The sequence below is a fragment of the Phascolarctos cinereus genome, unplaced genomic scaffold (genome assembly GCF_003287225.1).
Source record: "Phascolarctos cinereus isolate Bilbo 61053 unplaced genomic scaffold, phaCin_HiC Scaffold_1;HRSCAF=81, whole genome shotgun sequence".
In the NCBI taxonomy this organism is placed as follows: Eukaryota; Metazoa; Chordata; class Mammalia; order Diprotodontia; family Phascolarctidae; genus Phascolarctos; species Phascolarctos cinereus.
The window spans coordinates 237037674-237053205 of record NW_027555514.1 but is presented as its reverse complement, the minus strand read 5'-3'; positions in this window follow the sequence as shown (position 1 = coordinate 237053205).

Below are 15532 nucleotides of genomic sequence, written 5' to 3'. Positions count from 1 at the left end.
CTGGACTTGCAAAAAAAGAAATTAGGCTGTATGTTTAATGATGTGGGACTCAGTTTCCTTATCAGTAAGACAACAGGGTAGAACTAGATGGCTTTTTAGGTCCCTATCAGCTTGGTGTCTATGATCCTATGCAGAATAGAGACTAGACTTGTGGTTTCACTGGTATAGGGAATTTCCAGGAGAGGAAATTTCCTCTACTATTGCAGACTGGCACCTTTTCTGCAACTTAAAATCTTAGACAGTTGCCTGAAGCATTAAGAGGTTAAGTGCCTTGTCCAGTGTCAGACAGCCAACACGTCTCAGAGGAGAGATTTGAACTAAAGTTTGAGTGGATTCAGGGCTGTCTCTCTAGCCTCTTTGATCTTGACTGAATCACAGACTCATTATAGGGAGGAAAGATCTTTTTTATTTGACCTTACTCTCCTGGAGTTGGTGGCCCAGTGGATAGAACATTGGGCTTGGAATTAGGAGACTCATGTTCATGAGTTCAAATCCAACCTCAGACACTGACTAGCTGTATGACCCTTGGCAGGTTACTTTTAACCCTGTTTGTCTCAGTTTGCTCATCTGTGAAATGAGCTGGCAAAGGAAATGGCAAACCACTCCAGTATCTTTGCCCAGAAAAGCCCAAATGGGTCTTTAAGAGTTGGATATAACTGAAATGACTCAATAATAATTCTCTTGGATGGTCTTTCTTCCTTATTCCTGGAATGAGAAAATATGGAATAGAATATGAAGGTGGCAATAAGAAAGGGGAATTCTTCATTCTCCTTTTACTCATTCTTTCTTGAAGATGAAGTAAACTTTGTGAACCTTAAAGTAATAGATAGCTAGAGAGCTAAAAAGGCAGAAAAGCCTTTTTCTTTCTTCTCAATGATGTGATAATTTGGATCCTCTGTCTTGATTTTAGAAGGAAGTGGGTACCATCACGTTGCACCCATCAGAAAACAGTACCACGGGGCAGTTAGGTGGCATAGCAGATAGAGCACTGGCCCTGAAGTCAGGAAGACCTGAGTTCAAATTCAGCCTCAGACCAAACACTTGACACTTAACTAGCTTTGTGACTCTGGGAAAGTCACTTAACCTCAATTGCCTTAAAAAAAAGAAAAGAAAGAAAACAGGACCTTTAACCAGTGACAGATTAAGACCCTGGAGGCCATTCCTCATAGTTTGAATTAAAATTTAAAAAAAAAAAGAAAGCATAAAAAAATGCCTTTTTTGTGAGGCAGTTGGGGTTAAGTGACTTGCCCAGAGTCACACAGCTAGTGAGAGTTAGTGTCTGAGGCCAGATTTGAACTCAGGTCCTCCTGACTCTAGGGCCAGTGTTCTATCCATTGAGCCACCTACCTGCCCCCAAAATGCCTTTTAAAAAGGGAAGTAGGCTTACTGTTTTGCTTTTTTTTTTTACTAGTGAGCTTTTTAAAAATTAATTAATATTTTAACACTTAAAAGTTAACAGAAGTATCTCATAGGGTAAATGAAAATGAGATGCTTATGTTTGTAGCTGTCAGTTATTTTTCTCCTAATACTGGTTCTTGAGAGTGTTGCAGACGGATGTCTCCCCACCCCTTTTTAAAAACCCGTTCCACTGGCCCATTCCTTCTCTCTCCTTTCCTGGCCCCTCCAGCCCCTATGAGTGGGTCCCATGGGTGGGGAACCTGCAAATCCGAGGCCATAGGTGGCCTTCTAGGTCCTTGGGTGTGATCTTTTGACTGAGTTAAGTTTTATAGACCAAAGCCTTTTATTAAGGGGAATTTGTTCTGTGAAATCTGGATTCAGTCAAAGGGCCACACTTGAGGACCTAGAGGGCCTGGCCTTGAGGCCGCAGGCTCCCCACAATCTCTGGGGCAGAGCAGAAGTGGAAGAGGGAGCTCTGGCATTTATGCCCTCACCCCAGGACCCCAGGGAATTTCTTTGGTGAAGAATGGAGGGCCTTGGGTTAAATGGCTTTATATCTGGAAATTGGGGGCAGGACTAGCATTTCAGTTCCACTTAACCATTTACTATCCATTACTTTTCACAAAGGGATATTTGCTTCAGCAATATGACAAGAAAAGTCATACAAACATTTCCTCCCAGCATCTCTGGGACATAATTCCCCTTTACTTGGTAGGTGGGGGCAAGGGGAAGGGAAGATTAATTTTACAGTTTAGCACTGGTTCCACTAGATTCATGTTCAAAGACAGCAGTGCTAGCTGGTGCTAGTGTCCTGGACCTTTGCTCTTCAGACTGTCCCTGTTGGGTGGGCTGGATTCCTGGATCTGGATCCCTATATTCTCTATCATTTCCCCTCTTTCTTCTTTCATCTCATCTGTACCTGTGACTGACATTTCCTTAGAATTTAGAGTCAAGCGGCAGCTAGGTGGCCCAGTGGATAGAGTGCTGGCCCTGACATGAGGAAGACCTGAATTTGAATGTGACCTCAGATGTGTGCTAGCTGTGTGTGACCCTGGGCAAGTCAATCAACTCTGATTGCCTAAAAAAAGAGAATTTAGAGCTGAAAGGGACCTTGAAGATCATCTACCCTTTAATCATATAGAAGAGAAAATGAAGCTCAGAGAGAAAAAAAATGTCACTTTCTCATTGTCACTCAGAGAGCAAGTTGCAAAAGTAGGATTTGGTTTTTAAATTTTTGGTGTTTGGGGTTAAGTGACTTGTCCAGGGTTACATAGCTAGTAAGTGTCAAGGGTTTGGTCTGAGGCCAGATTTGAACTCAGGTCCTCCTGACTTCAGGGCCAGTGCTCTATCCACTGTACCACCTAGCTGCCCCTAAAGTAGGATTTGAAAAGCATTTAAAATACAAATCCAGTGCTATTTTAAAATATAAGACATCACCAAGTCTTTACATAATGTACTAGTATGAAAGTTAAAAATTCATTTTATTCATTAGAATTTTAAAGGATCTATATTCTTTGCTTTTCACAAAAGGTAGATATTCATAGTATTCTAGATTCAGAGCTGGAATGGACTTTGGAGGTTCAACCCCTTCTTTTTATAGCTGAGGAATGAGAGCGTGAGTGGCCACCAAAGGTCATACAGATGAGTGACAGCTAAGATGTGACTCCAAGTCTTCTGCTTCAAAGTCCAGTACTCCTTCCAATGCACCATGCTCCTTCTATCACTCATTTTTAAGAACAACTTTATTCATTCTAGAATAGCAGTACTATTCTGTGGCTCCATGACTTAATTTTTATAGCTTTACTCTCCATTCCAGGGGTCCTCCTCTCCTGATGAATTCATGCAGGAACCTCCATTTTGGGAAAAAACTAAGGCCAGTCAGCTTTCATTCCACTCCTGGCTCCTCCTCTGACTCTCCAAAGTCAAATCACCATGCTCCTCTTCCTCCACTTTCCTTTTATGTATTGTCTGTCCCCATTAGAATGCCCATTAGCGTAGGCACTGTCTTATTTTTGTTTGTTTGTGTGTCTATACTTGTATTCTCAGCACTTAGCAGAGTGCCTGACACATAAGAGCTTGGTAAATGTTTGTTGATTTGATTTGACTTGACACATGAACATACAAACACACACAATCTCTCTTTCTCTCTCTGTCATGTGTATGTACGTTTTTGTGTATATATACACATACATACAAACACATACACACATATAAGCATAAATATATATACATTCAAATATACATATAGAGTAAAAATAAGGTATTTTTCAATGCATATTTTTTTTTAAAATTTATAGCCCTTGTGTTGATCACTGGAGATCTGGCTTTGGAGTCAGCAATGAATAAATGAATGAATGAAAGAGCATTTAATAAGGACCCACTATGTGCCAATCTATGTGCTAAGTGTATAGGTGACAAATACAAAAACAGGATAGTCCCTGCCTCTGGGAGCTTACATTCTAATGAGTGAGATTACACATTTAGGAGAGTAGTGACCTGAGACAGGTGTTTTTGTCTGGAAAATCACTGAGGTAAAGCATGGAACAATTGACTGACATATCCATTCCAGAATCAATAGAAATGTTAACTTAATTACAGTTCTAAAATGAAAGACCCACAGCTGGGTACACAGGGATTAAGGTATTGTGACTGCTTCCTGTTCTGTCCCCAAGCACATTGTTTAGATCAAGTTCATTTCTGGGGAGTCTGCCTCCAGTAAGAAGGATTAGATTCCCCTTTCTCGAAGTTTTTGACTCATCGATTTCCCCATCCAGCACCCCAGGACCCATTTTACTTAAAGTTTAGGTTATTGCTTGCATCTATGATCTCCCTAATGGGTGATAGTAGGAAGGTACTCAATGTACAATATGAATCAAATATGGGACAGGTAATTTATTACTACACGTGAAAGAAAGGCTAAACATAAATCTCACAGTTTAAATAACCACTATGCTACTATATTACTACAACTACTGTAATAATTTTCTGGGAGGCTAATAATGAAATATTATAAGAATATAATGGAGTTTGTAGAATGGCTAATTAGGCATTTCACATTTCACCTCAGCTTTGCATTGTCTAAAAGACTATTGGCATATATCTGCTGATAAAACAGATAGGCTTGTGCCAATCCTCTCCTTGGTGACTTCTTTCTGAGAGTGTTGGAATAGCTGCTAGGGACTCTTCTGCCAACTTTAAGCTCTAACCTAAGACCTCCAGACATCTGGAACTCACAAGGCTATCTCAAACCTTGCCATGTCCATCCTGGGATAGTTATTTGTTTACCTAATTATCAGGAAATAATAAACATTAAAGTTAAAAAGGCAGCCAGGGGCCCAGGTCCAAGCTTGCCTAGTTGATTCCCCAGGCATTAACTGCCACATAGGCAAAGGCACTATAATATTGGGAGGAAGAAGGACAGCCCTTCTTCACCCCTCATTGGAAATCTGTGTTACCTGATGACACTTGAAGATCTGAAGGATCTTTCCCTTTCTCTGATGTACCATATCTCTCTCTGCTGTCTCCATCTTCTCCCACCTCCCAGTCTTACTGCTGTAATAGGTAGGAGAGTTTCATGGGATCACTCAAACTTTGCCATGTGATACCAAAATGCAAAGTCTTTTCAGTATGGGGGTGCTACAGATATATAAAAATTTTACCTGCTTGCTCATTTCTCTTCTAATATTAATTATATTAACTTTGTGCAAAACCTTTTTAAACTTCATATAATAAAAAAAGTCCATTTTATCTTCTGTGATCCTGTCTATTTCTCATTTAGTTATGCTCTCTTCCTCTATCCATAAATCTGAAAATGAATTTCTCAATCCTCTAATTTGCTCATTATGTCACCGTTTATGTCCAACTTATGTATCAATCTGGGGTTTGTCTTGGTATACAGCACAAGGTATTGGTTTATAACTAATTTCTGTAAGACAGCCATCCAGTTTTCCCAGAAGTTTTTATCAGTTGCTTTTTTATAGTGGGTCCTTGTCCCAGTAGCTGAAGTACTTTGGGTGTATTGAACACGATGCAGCTGTGTTCATTTGCTTCTGTATGTCGTGGCCCTACGCTGTTTCATTGATCATCCTCTATTCTTGACCAGTTGTTGTCTAGTCAATTAGTTGTGGCTGACTCTTCATGACCCCATTTGAGGTTTTGTTGGCAAAGATACTGAAGTGGTTGGCCATTCCTTCTTCAGCTCATTTTACAGATGAGGAAACTGAGGAAAACAGGGTTAAGTGACTTGCCCAAGGTCACTGTCTCAGGTCAGATTTGAACTCAGGCTCTCCTCATTCCAAACCCAGTGCTCTATCCACTTCTGCCTCTAAGGCAGTATAGATACCTAATTGTTTTTTATTTTTTATTTTATTTTTTTTCTTCTTTTTCTTTTTTTCCTAATTGTTTTTTAATGATTTCTGCTTTTTGTGGTATAGTTTGAGATCCAATAGGGCTAGATCCCCTTCTTACCCACTTTTTATAACATTCTTTGGGAATTTTGACCTCTTGTCTCTTCAGATCAATTTCTTTATTTTTTTCCTGGCTTTATAAAATTATCCTCTGGTCACCCCTCTCTTCAAAAGGGTCATCTTCCTCGATATCTACTTGCTTTAGAGTGAATCCAAGGTCAAATAAACTCTTTCCCCCTAGTTAGGCAATATGTTTACGAGTTTTCATACTATGATAGCACTTTTCATGAACTTAAAAGTTTGACAAAACACACACGGTTCCTCTCCTGTCTCAATGTCTCAATTTCTCTGACAGTCTTTCAAGTCCCATAAGTCTTTTAGCTGAACAATCGGCATGGCACTTTATGAGTCAATTTTCTCCACTTCTGGGGTAAGGTAAGTGAATCAGTCTTTCCACAGGTTGAAAACTTAAAGGGACGAAAAAAATTTGAGTCCCTGCTATACGTGGGAAGACTTTAAATTACAATGAGTTTCGTTTTTAAGCAGCAGTGGCAGAATACAAAGGCCCTTGGCTCTTGACTACTATTGGGATGTCTATGACATCAGATTCAGGTATCTGTCTGAGAGTCGCTTTCATTGGTATTCAACAGTGCTAATGAGTCAGTTCCCTACTAAGGAACTCCAAAGTAGGGTTCAGGATCCCCTCAGGGACCCTATAGGAGCTGTGGTTTGACTTCAATGTGTAAGTGGTCAACCAATGAGAGTAGGGTGATGAGTCACTTTTCATGCTGCCCCCTACAGCCAATCACAAATTCATCTCCCACACAACCACACCAATGTCCCTTTCACCATTCTCCACTTTGCCAGCTTCCATAGCTGGCCGTCAGGGGCTGCACTAGGCTTTGGATCCTTGGGCTGGTTATAAACTAACTTGACCCAAGCTCCCAGAGCACTCAGGCAAAATTTACCCTTCCCCGTCTTTTCCCATATCCTGTCTCTGCATGACCACAGTAGCTTGGTCTGCATTTATTTATAAATAAGTAAATACACATGGTTACATATTTACATGTCTATGGTTGCATACACTACAACCTCTTAATGATAAAGGTATACAATGAAAAAGTTTGGAGACTGTTGCAGATACAGAACAAAATAAACTCCTGACTAAGAATTCCAATTCAAACTGTGGACTTGCATGCAAACTAGCTTTGCCTCCGTGTTCACCTGGTAAGTTGGTTTTTGGCTGAACTTTCTTCTGAATATTGAATTATCTGAGAGCTCTTGTTAAGTGACCCTCTCAGAAATGATGACTCATTGCTGTATTTCCTGGCTGTCTCCAAGCCATTTCTAATTTATGGGGAAGACACATTTATTCAAGCCAAACTAAGTGTTTTATGGCAGCTTTTTGATTCATACATCCAAGTCATTCAGTTCCAACAGGTGTCCGCTGCTTAAGGTCAAGCATCCATTGAAAAGACTTGCAGGTGTGTATCTTGCATATTCAAAGGTACATGATTGTTATTATGCCACAGCTAAGGCTGCACATGAATCAGCTTGGAAACAAAGAGCTCAATTCACAAAAGTAACTGATTACAATTCTCTGAAAACAACCAGTTAATAACCAGCTAGAAAATGAATGTTTAACTGAACTCTCTTCCCTTTCCTTTCCTTTTCTTTCACTTCCCCTTCCCTTTTGCCTCCCCCTTTCCCTTTCTCTTCTACTTCCCTTTCCTATTCCCTTTGCCTTCCCCTTTTTTCTTTCTCTCTTATCCTTTTCCCTTTCCCTTTCCATTCACCCTTCATTTTCCCCTTTCCATTCCCTTTCCTTTTCCCTTGCTTTGCCTTGTCTTCTCTTTCTATCCTTTCCTTTTCCCTTCCCCCTTTCCTTTTTGCTTTTGCCTTGTATTCTCTTTCCTTGCCTTACCTTGTATTGTCTTCCCTTCCCCTTCCCTCCCCTTCCTTTCCCTTCTCCATCCCTTTCTCTCTTCTTTAAAGAATTTTAACATTGCCATTTATAGTTATACTGTAGCAATTTTCTTTTAACCCCTTCCACTTCCTACATCCAACCCTTTCTTATAACAAAGAAAACATATTTAAGCAAAGTCAATTAACAAGACAACCATGACTGCCCGTGTCCAATATGCTACATTTCATCTCTAGAGTCCCCACCTCCCTATTAAGAGGATGGAAGCATGTTTCCTTTTAAATTCTCAAGAAGGTGATAGTTTTACAATGCATCAATGTTTGACTTTTTTTAGTGTTATTATTGTTTACATTATTGTGGCCATTGTATTTATTGCTCTCATAGTTGTACTTTTTTCACTCTGCATTACTTTATAGGAGTCACATTTCTTTTAAAGTCTTTGTATTCATTATTTCTTGCAATGCAATGCTATTCCATTCCGTTAATATGCCATAAAAATTTTAGCCATTTCCTAATTGATAGGCATTATTACCAGCTTTTTCCTACCATATTTATTTTTATGCCGTGTATATATTTATACACAGAAGACCTGGACCAAATGGTGTGCATAGTTTAAAGATTTTTTCTCAAATTCAAAATGACTTCCAGAATGGATGTGGATCAACTCACATGTTGGTTCCCTTGTTTGAATGTAACCTTCTTGAAAGCGGGACCGTCCTAGGTTTTTCTTTGTTTCCCTTTAGAACCCAATGGAGACAGTCCAAGACCCTAAACCCAAGATCCCTGATAATAGCAACTCTCCGTGGACTGTAAGCTCTACTGCCTGGAGTACTCAAACTCTGTAGCTATCATTGAGGGAGCAGTCACTATGAAGAAGTAGCCTATCACCAAGGCTAGCTGATGACTAACTTCTATTTTATTTTATTTTTTTTGCTTTTAGGCAATTGGGGTTAAATGACTTGCCCAGGGTCACACAGCTAGTAAGTGTCGAGCGTTTGGTCAGAGGCCGGATTTGAGCTCAGGTCCTCCAGACTTCAGGGCCAGTGCTCTATTCAGCACGCCACCTAGCTGCCCCTGATGACTAACTTCTGAAGGCAGGTAAGTAAATCTAAGAGCTCTAGAAATGGCAGAGTTCCCTCCTCCCTTTCTTCCCCCAATGACCTTACTTCCAGGCAAGTTCCCAAAGCCATCTTCCCCAGAAGCACTCCCCATGGAGATGACTTTCACCTACCTACCTGCCATGGTTACTGAAAGCCTGGAAAAGAAAGTCATCTGTACTGTCAAATGGTTCAATGATTTAACCCAGAGAAAGGATATGATTTCATCAGTGGACAAGATATTAAGAATGATGCATTGCAATCTAATTTTTCCATCTGATTTGCATCTGAAACCTCTTATATGTTTGGGGTCTCCCACCACTAGAAGGGGAGCTTCTTGAGACCAGCAACTGTCTCTGCTTTTTTATTTGTATCCTCAATACTTATCACAGTGCTTTGCAAATGGTAAACATTTTATAAATACCTTTCATTTATTCCTTCATTCAGGAGTTAGCTTCATCCTAGTCCTTGACAGAATTTTGCATTAGTGGGATTGAGAGACAGTGTGCTATACCGGTAAAGATGTGGACTTTCGGGCCCTGAATTTCATTTCTGCCTGGCTCTGCCATTTACTAGCTCTGTGACTTTGGGCACGTCACTCAACATTTATGGGCTTCTGTTATATCATCTGTAAAATGAGACAGCTGAACTAGAACCTCCAAGGTTCCAAGAATCCCTGCTTTTGCTTTCCTCTGCTTTTCCTCATTCTCTCTTCTTTCTGCAAGTAGCTAGGAGGTGAAGAGAGACAAGCCCTGGGCTTAGTGTTAAAGAGATCTGAGGGGGCGGCTAGGTAGCACAGGGGATAGAGCACTGGCCCTGGAGTCAGGAGGACCTGAGTTCAAATCCGACCTCAGGCACATAACACTCACTAGCTGTGTGGCTCTGGGCAAGTCACTTAACCTCCACTGCCTCAAAAAAATAAAAAACTCTGAGTAGGTGCAGTGGATAAAGAAATAGATGACCCTGGAGTTAGGAGGACCTGAGTTCAAATCTGGATTCAGATACTTACTAGCTGCGTAACTATGGACAAATCACTTAACACTGATTACCTTAAAAAAAATAAGAAAGAAAATATCTGAGTTCAAATCTGGCCTCACTGACTCTACTAGATGTGTGATCCTAGGGAAATCACCTCACCTATCTCAGCTTCAGTTTCTCCATCTGTAAAAATGGGGTTAATAATCAATCATACCTACTTCACAGGTTAGGATCAAATGAAATGGTAATATATGTAAAGTGTTTCACTCACCTTAAAGTTCTATATAAATATTAGCTATTATTATTTACTAGCTATGTGACCTGGACAAGTCAGTTAATCAATGCCTCAAACACTTATTGGCTGTGTGCTCCAGGATAAATTAATTAGCCCCAGTTTCCTCATTTGTAAAATGAGGGTGATAATAGTACTTATCTCACAGGGTCTTCTTACTTATCTCATAGGTTATCTCAAATAAGATAATATTTGCAAAGAACTTTGCAAATCTTGAAGTTCTATATAAATCTGTTATCAAGTAGTTTCTCTCTTGCTCTCTCTTTGTCTCCTATGTATGTTTTTATATCTTTACATATTGTGGAAAAATCTTCCCTTTCAAGGTCAACCATTCCTGGGTTCTCTATTCTAAGTACTTAAGGAATATTTGAAGGAATAGTATGTAAGTGGATCCAACAAAAATATCAGAATTTGATCAGGTTTAATAAATCATTTTTAAAGCTACTTTAAAGGGTTTTGAAAAGTGTGTATGCAAAATACTAAGCAGCCAAAATTCCTTATTTTAGCAAGTTGAAATCTTTTTGATGACAAAGGAGATCTCTAAATCATATTAAATCTCTTTAATGGTCAACCCAGTGCCAAGTCCCTACATTTGTCCTGTAAAGGATATGGATTTCTGTTCTACTGCTTCTTTGATTGGTCTGACTGAAATGTCAAAGCATGCTGTTATTTGCCATGAAATGCAAGCCTGTTTGACAAGCTGCTTCTTAATTTTCAAATATGTTCCAAGTACTTCATCAAGTATATATCTTCACGATCTGAAGCAGAAAATTTATTAGACTTACTTAGACCAATATCCAGTTAACAAGTTTTTGAGTTGAACCAAGGGTGGGGATCAGACTCTTGGGAAAGCAAGATTCCAAAAGAAAACGTTCTTTTTTTTTTTTTTAAAGATATAATTGAGTTTCTTTGAGGCTATTCACAAAATTGAAATGATGAACTAGTTCTATTAACTTGGTTCCTTTTCTTCAGGACATGTCTAATATTTTTTTTAAAGCAAGGTCTAATTTGACTTTTTGTCACTTCTATATCATTTTGATAGGATTATACCTTGCCTCTGATATTTGTTATCTGTATCATTTTGGGCCTTTTACTTCTCTGGGCCTCAATTTCCTCAGCAATAAAATGAAGGGGTTGTCACTTCTGAGTTGCCTTTCAACTCTATGTCTGTGATCCTAAGATCCTAGAGAACAAGGGAAATGATGGAAAAATTCCTATCTCAATGATGGATCCATGATGGAGTTTATTTGATCTTAAGTGATAAATCTGGAGAAGTAGGAAGAAATCTTATTTAAGCCTTAGTTTGTTCCATGGGTAGCAGAACATGTCATTATTTTGATTAGTTGCTCGTCTATCTCTACATTGGCCACATTACGAAAAATAGAATTTCTTAAAGTGATGGATGAATGAAGAGGAATGTGGTTAATAAGAAAGTGTTGCTGAGGGTTATGATGTAATTCAGTCTCTCTGACTTGTTTGGTTGGATATTTCATCAGTGGTGTATAAAGATGAAAGAATTCGTTGACTGTATTCTATTAAAAACCTCTGGGAGAGAAGATATATATTTCCTTGATTTCTAATTTAGTTTGGTATATTAATTAGGAATCCACGTAAATACCATTTTTGAAAATGTCTTCTGTATTGTGGTTCAAGATCACGATGAAAAACGGGAATTCTCTTTTGGGAGGAATGGGGGTATCGTATAACCAAGCATTAAGTTCAAATTTAGATGCACTTTAAAGACTATCTCTTCCTAGGAGGTTTTCTTATGTCTCTTATTTGAGCTCATCAGAGAATATAAACACCACAGGATGATACAAACAGATTTTCGTTGAACAGAATTTGTAATTTAATACTGGTTTGCTATAGTACTGGAAGTGTTAATACTAGTATTATTATCTTTGATTCGTTGGATTTAATGAATATTATCTCCTCAAAATTAGTGAAGCTATTCACTTAGTCAATTTAGAAGTGGACCAAGTATGCCCACATGCAAAAAGCCAAAGGTTATTTGTAAACAGCAAACCTAAAGAATATACATTCTTTCATATTAAAAAAAATCATTTCACAACCATTTTAAATTTAACTTAATTTAAAATTAAAAACTCTAAATTTAGTGATTTCATAAAATTTCTTTTCTCCATAAATGATAAAAATTAAGGAGAGAATGACCCCAAAGCTTTAGGAATGGAACTTTCCATTCTTCAAAAAAGCCTGTCAGTGGGTTTTAAAAAACAATCATTCCATAAGAGGAATTATCCTCTAGTGTAGTTCTTGAAAATATTTAAATGGGAAGATTTTTCAGAATTATGTACTGAAATTTCAGAAAATGTACTGAAAAAGTTTTGACTTCTTGAAATGCAAAATATCCTGGTGAGTGATGGAAAAATTCTCTAAGAAAATGAAATATTTTTTGTCTATATTTTCTGAATAGAAAATCTTTTTGCAGAAACCAACATTGGTTTCTTTTCTCTAGTTGCAAACATGTTTGAAAATTTATTGAATATTCATTCATTCATTCATTCAACAAGCATTTGTTAAATGCCTATTATAAACAAGGTATTGTTCTAGGGATACAAAGATAAACCCTAGTCTCTGCCCTGAAGAAGCTGACATTCTGTTAGTGGGAAAACAATATGTACATAGAATGTTAATATAAAATATATGCAAAGTAGATATAAGATAATTTCTGAGGGATGGAGGGTATGAGAAGCTGGGGAGGATTAGTGGTTTGTTATGATTTAAAATCCACCCTTGAGATATTAAGAGTTGAAGGTGAAGGAAAGCATTCTAATTACAAAGGACAGCTAGTGTGAAGGCACAGGGATGAGAGTGGAGTGTCTGGATGGGTAGATCAATATGGCTGGATTGGAGAATAAGTATAAGAAGACTGAAGAAGCAGGAAGAGGGCAGGTTGTGAAGAGTTTTAAACACTGAGCAGAACTTTAAATTTGATCCTAGAGGTAAGAGGGAGTTATTCCATGGGAAGTAGAACATAAGTCATGCCAGATGTGGTACATGGTAACTGGTTAGAGGAAGCCACTAAAGTTTACTGAACAACGAGACTGACAGTGTTGGACTTTTGCTTTAGAAAAGCCACTTTGGCAGCTGTTTGGAGGATGGATTGGAGAGGAGAAAGACTTGAGTCAAGATCAGTTAGAAGGCTATTGGAATAGTACAGGAGAAAGATGGTGAGGGCCTGGTGAGGGTGGTAGGTGTATGATTGGAGGGAAGGAAGTATAGAAGAGATGTAGATGGGTAGAAATGACAAGATTTGATGAGAGTGAAGACTCCAGGGATGATACTGGGTCTGTGGACATACTTCTTGGCTCCTCTTGTGATTATAGTATTGTGACTCTTGGTGATTATGGTTGAAATGGACAATTATGGGAGGAGTTCCTCTCCCCCCCCCCGAGGGTTTAAAGGCAGACTCAGTCACCTTTTCTCCTTTGGCTTTCCCTCTTTTTTCTTTACTTTTGAGAGGACAGATTAGAACACAGCTGAGAAGTCTTGGCTTCTAGGAATGTGTGGATGCATTTGTGCCAGGGGCCATTAATGGCTACCTTGATGTAGCACATAGGAGCTGTGTGTTTTCTTGTTTAAGCACAAGCAGCCTCAAGCTAGAGAGTTTGGGATCCAGTCTTCTGGAAGGAGAAGAGGTGTTTCTGAGCACTTCCAGCCTTTTGGAGAGAAAGGAGGATCACATATGGCCTCTGAAGCTGGAGGAATAGTAGTCTAAATAATAACATGGGAGAGCACAAGACATGAATTTTGCCCTCTGCTATTACCATGAATTATTGGTTGGTACACATCCTAGGTGAAAGGAGTTGCCATTCTAGCAATCTCAAGTCCATTTTTTCTCTTCTGGTGTCATCTATACCCTCAGCATATTGCCATAAAGTTAGATTCTTGTGTGAGTTTTTGGAGTGAATAAGGACATCTCTAGAAGATTAAGACGCTGTGCTGTGAATACTTTATTGGTTTTCTGCATTTTCTGTGGATTGGAACCAAGGTTGCACTATTATTGAGGAGTGTTTTTGTTACCTCGAATGTATGATTAAGATCTAGAGCCCCCTTTACCCATTCACATCTGTTAGTACCTAAATGTGAGCTATATAGTTGAGCCAATTCAGGATTTCCTAGAGAGACCTCTGGTTCTGGGGCATAATGAATGAAACAGTGATTTTCAGGGACTGCCTTTGGGATTGAACCTGGTCTGTATAGGTTATGGAGTACTGGGCCAAAGGTGACATGATCAATTTTCCTTAGAAGGAAAAACTACATTGGTGGAGACATTTTATTCTAGTTGGATAAAGTGAGGAGCAAAATGTTCTTCTCTATGTTGAGCATAACTCTCTATGGAAGGAATACCTTGATGACTTGAGTGACAGGTTCATTGTAACAACTCTGTTGTGATGCCTGTAGACACTGTCTTGTAGCCATACCTTGGGTCTCCTTGTCAGAATGGGATAATGAGGAAAGCCAGGTGTTTTGGTATTCTTTTTCCTTGGACTCTTGAAAAAAAATTCAATCAGGGCCTTCCTGTGAGGTTCATAGATTTCAGAGCTGAAACAGCAAATAAGTGGCACGTATGAATACGTGTTTTTATGTATGTGTTCATAATCTGGCGAATTAGAAAGAAGCTAGCTATGAAGAGTACTCTCTTATTATCTTGTTCCATTCCAGTGGATTCTGGATAGGCGAATGAGAAAGACAGATGAAAAATATTGGGTCATGACTTCCAAAATGGCTGGAAATTCTTGCTTTAAAACCTTACAAGAGAAACAGTAAAGCTACAGAAAATCTCTAGTCTCTCAAGTTCTAGGTGCCATTTGTATTGTAAAAAGCTCATTGACTATTCAGTCAATTTAGTAGGGACCATAATGGACCATAATGCACCTTTTTCTAAACTTAAAAAAATCACTACTTTTCTGTCTTGATCACTTGACTGACTGGGAGTTGAGATGATTAAAGCCATAATTTTAGCTCCCTCTGCTGGTTATGAAGAGTGAATGACATATAATAGTATTTCTAAGAAATCAATCAATCAATCAATCAATTAATTCTTTCTTTTGTTGCTTCAAGAAATAAAACAATGAAACTTATAATTGTGAAAATACAGGAAGGTAGCTTTACCAAAGATGTACAATCACAGTGTCAAAAAATAGAAAGTAGATATGTCTTTTTGGTTGATTTCCGGTTAATATTTGAAGGAAAATTGAGAAAATCCCAAATTGAATTCTTTATTATTTACTCTCCTGCTTCAAAGACATTAAAATTCTTGTTGATTGCTATCCCCCTCTTTTACAATTATGCATTATGTTGTATTTTAACTTGTTCATAGGAACCTGGATCTAGAGATAGGAGTGACCTTAAAGATTCTCTAGTTCAACCCCCTCATTTTACAGATGAGGAAATTGAGGCCCAGAGAAGTTAA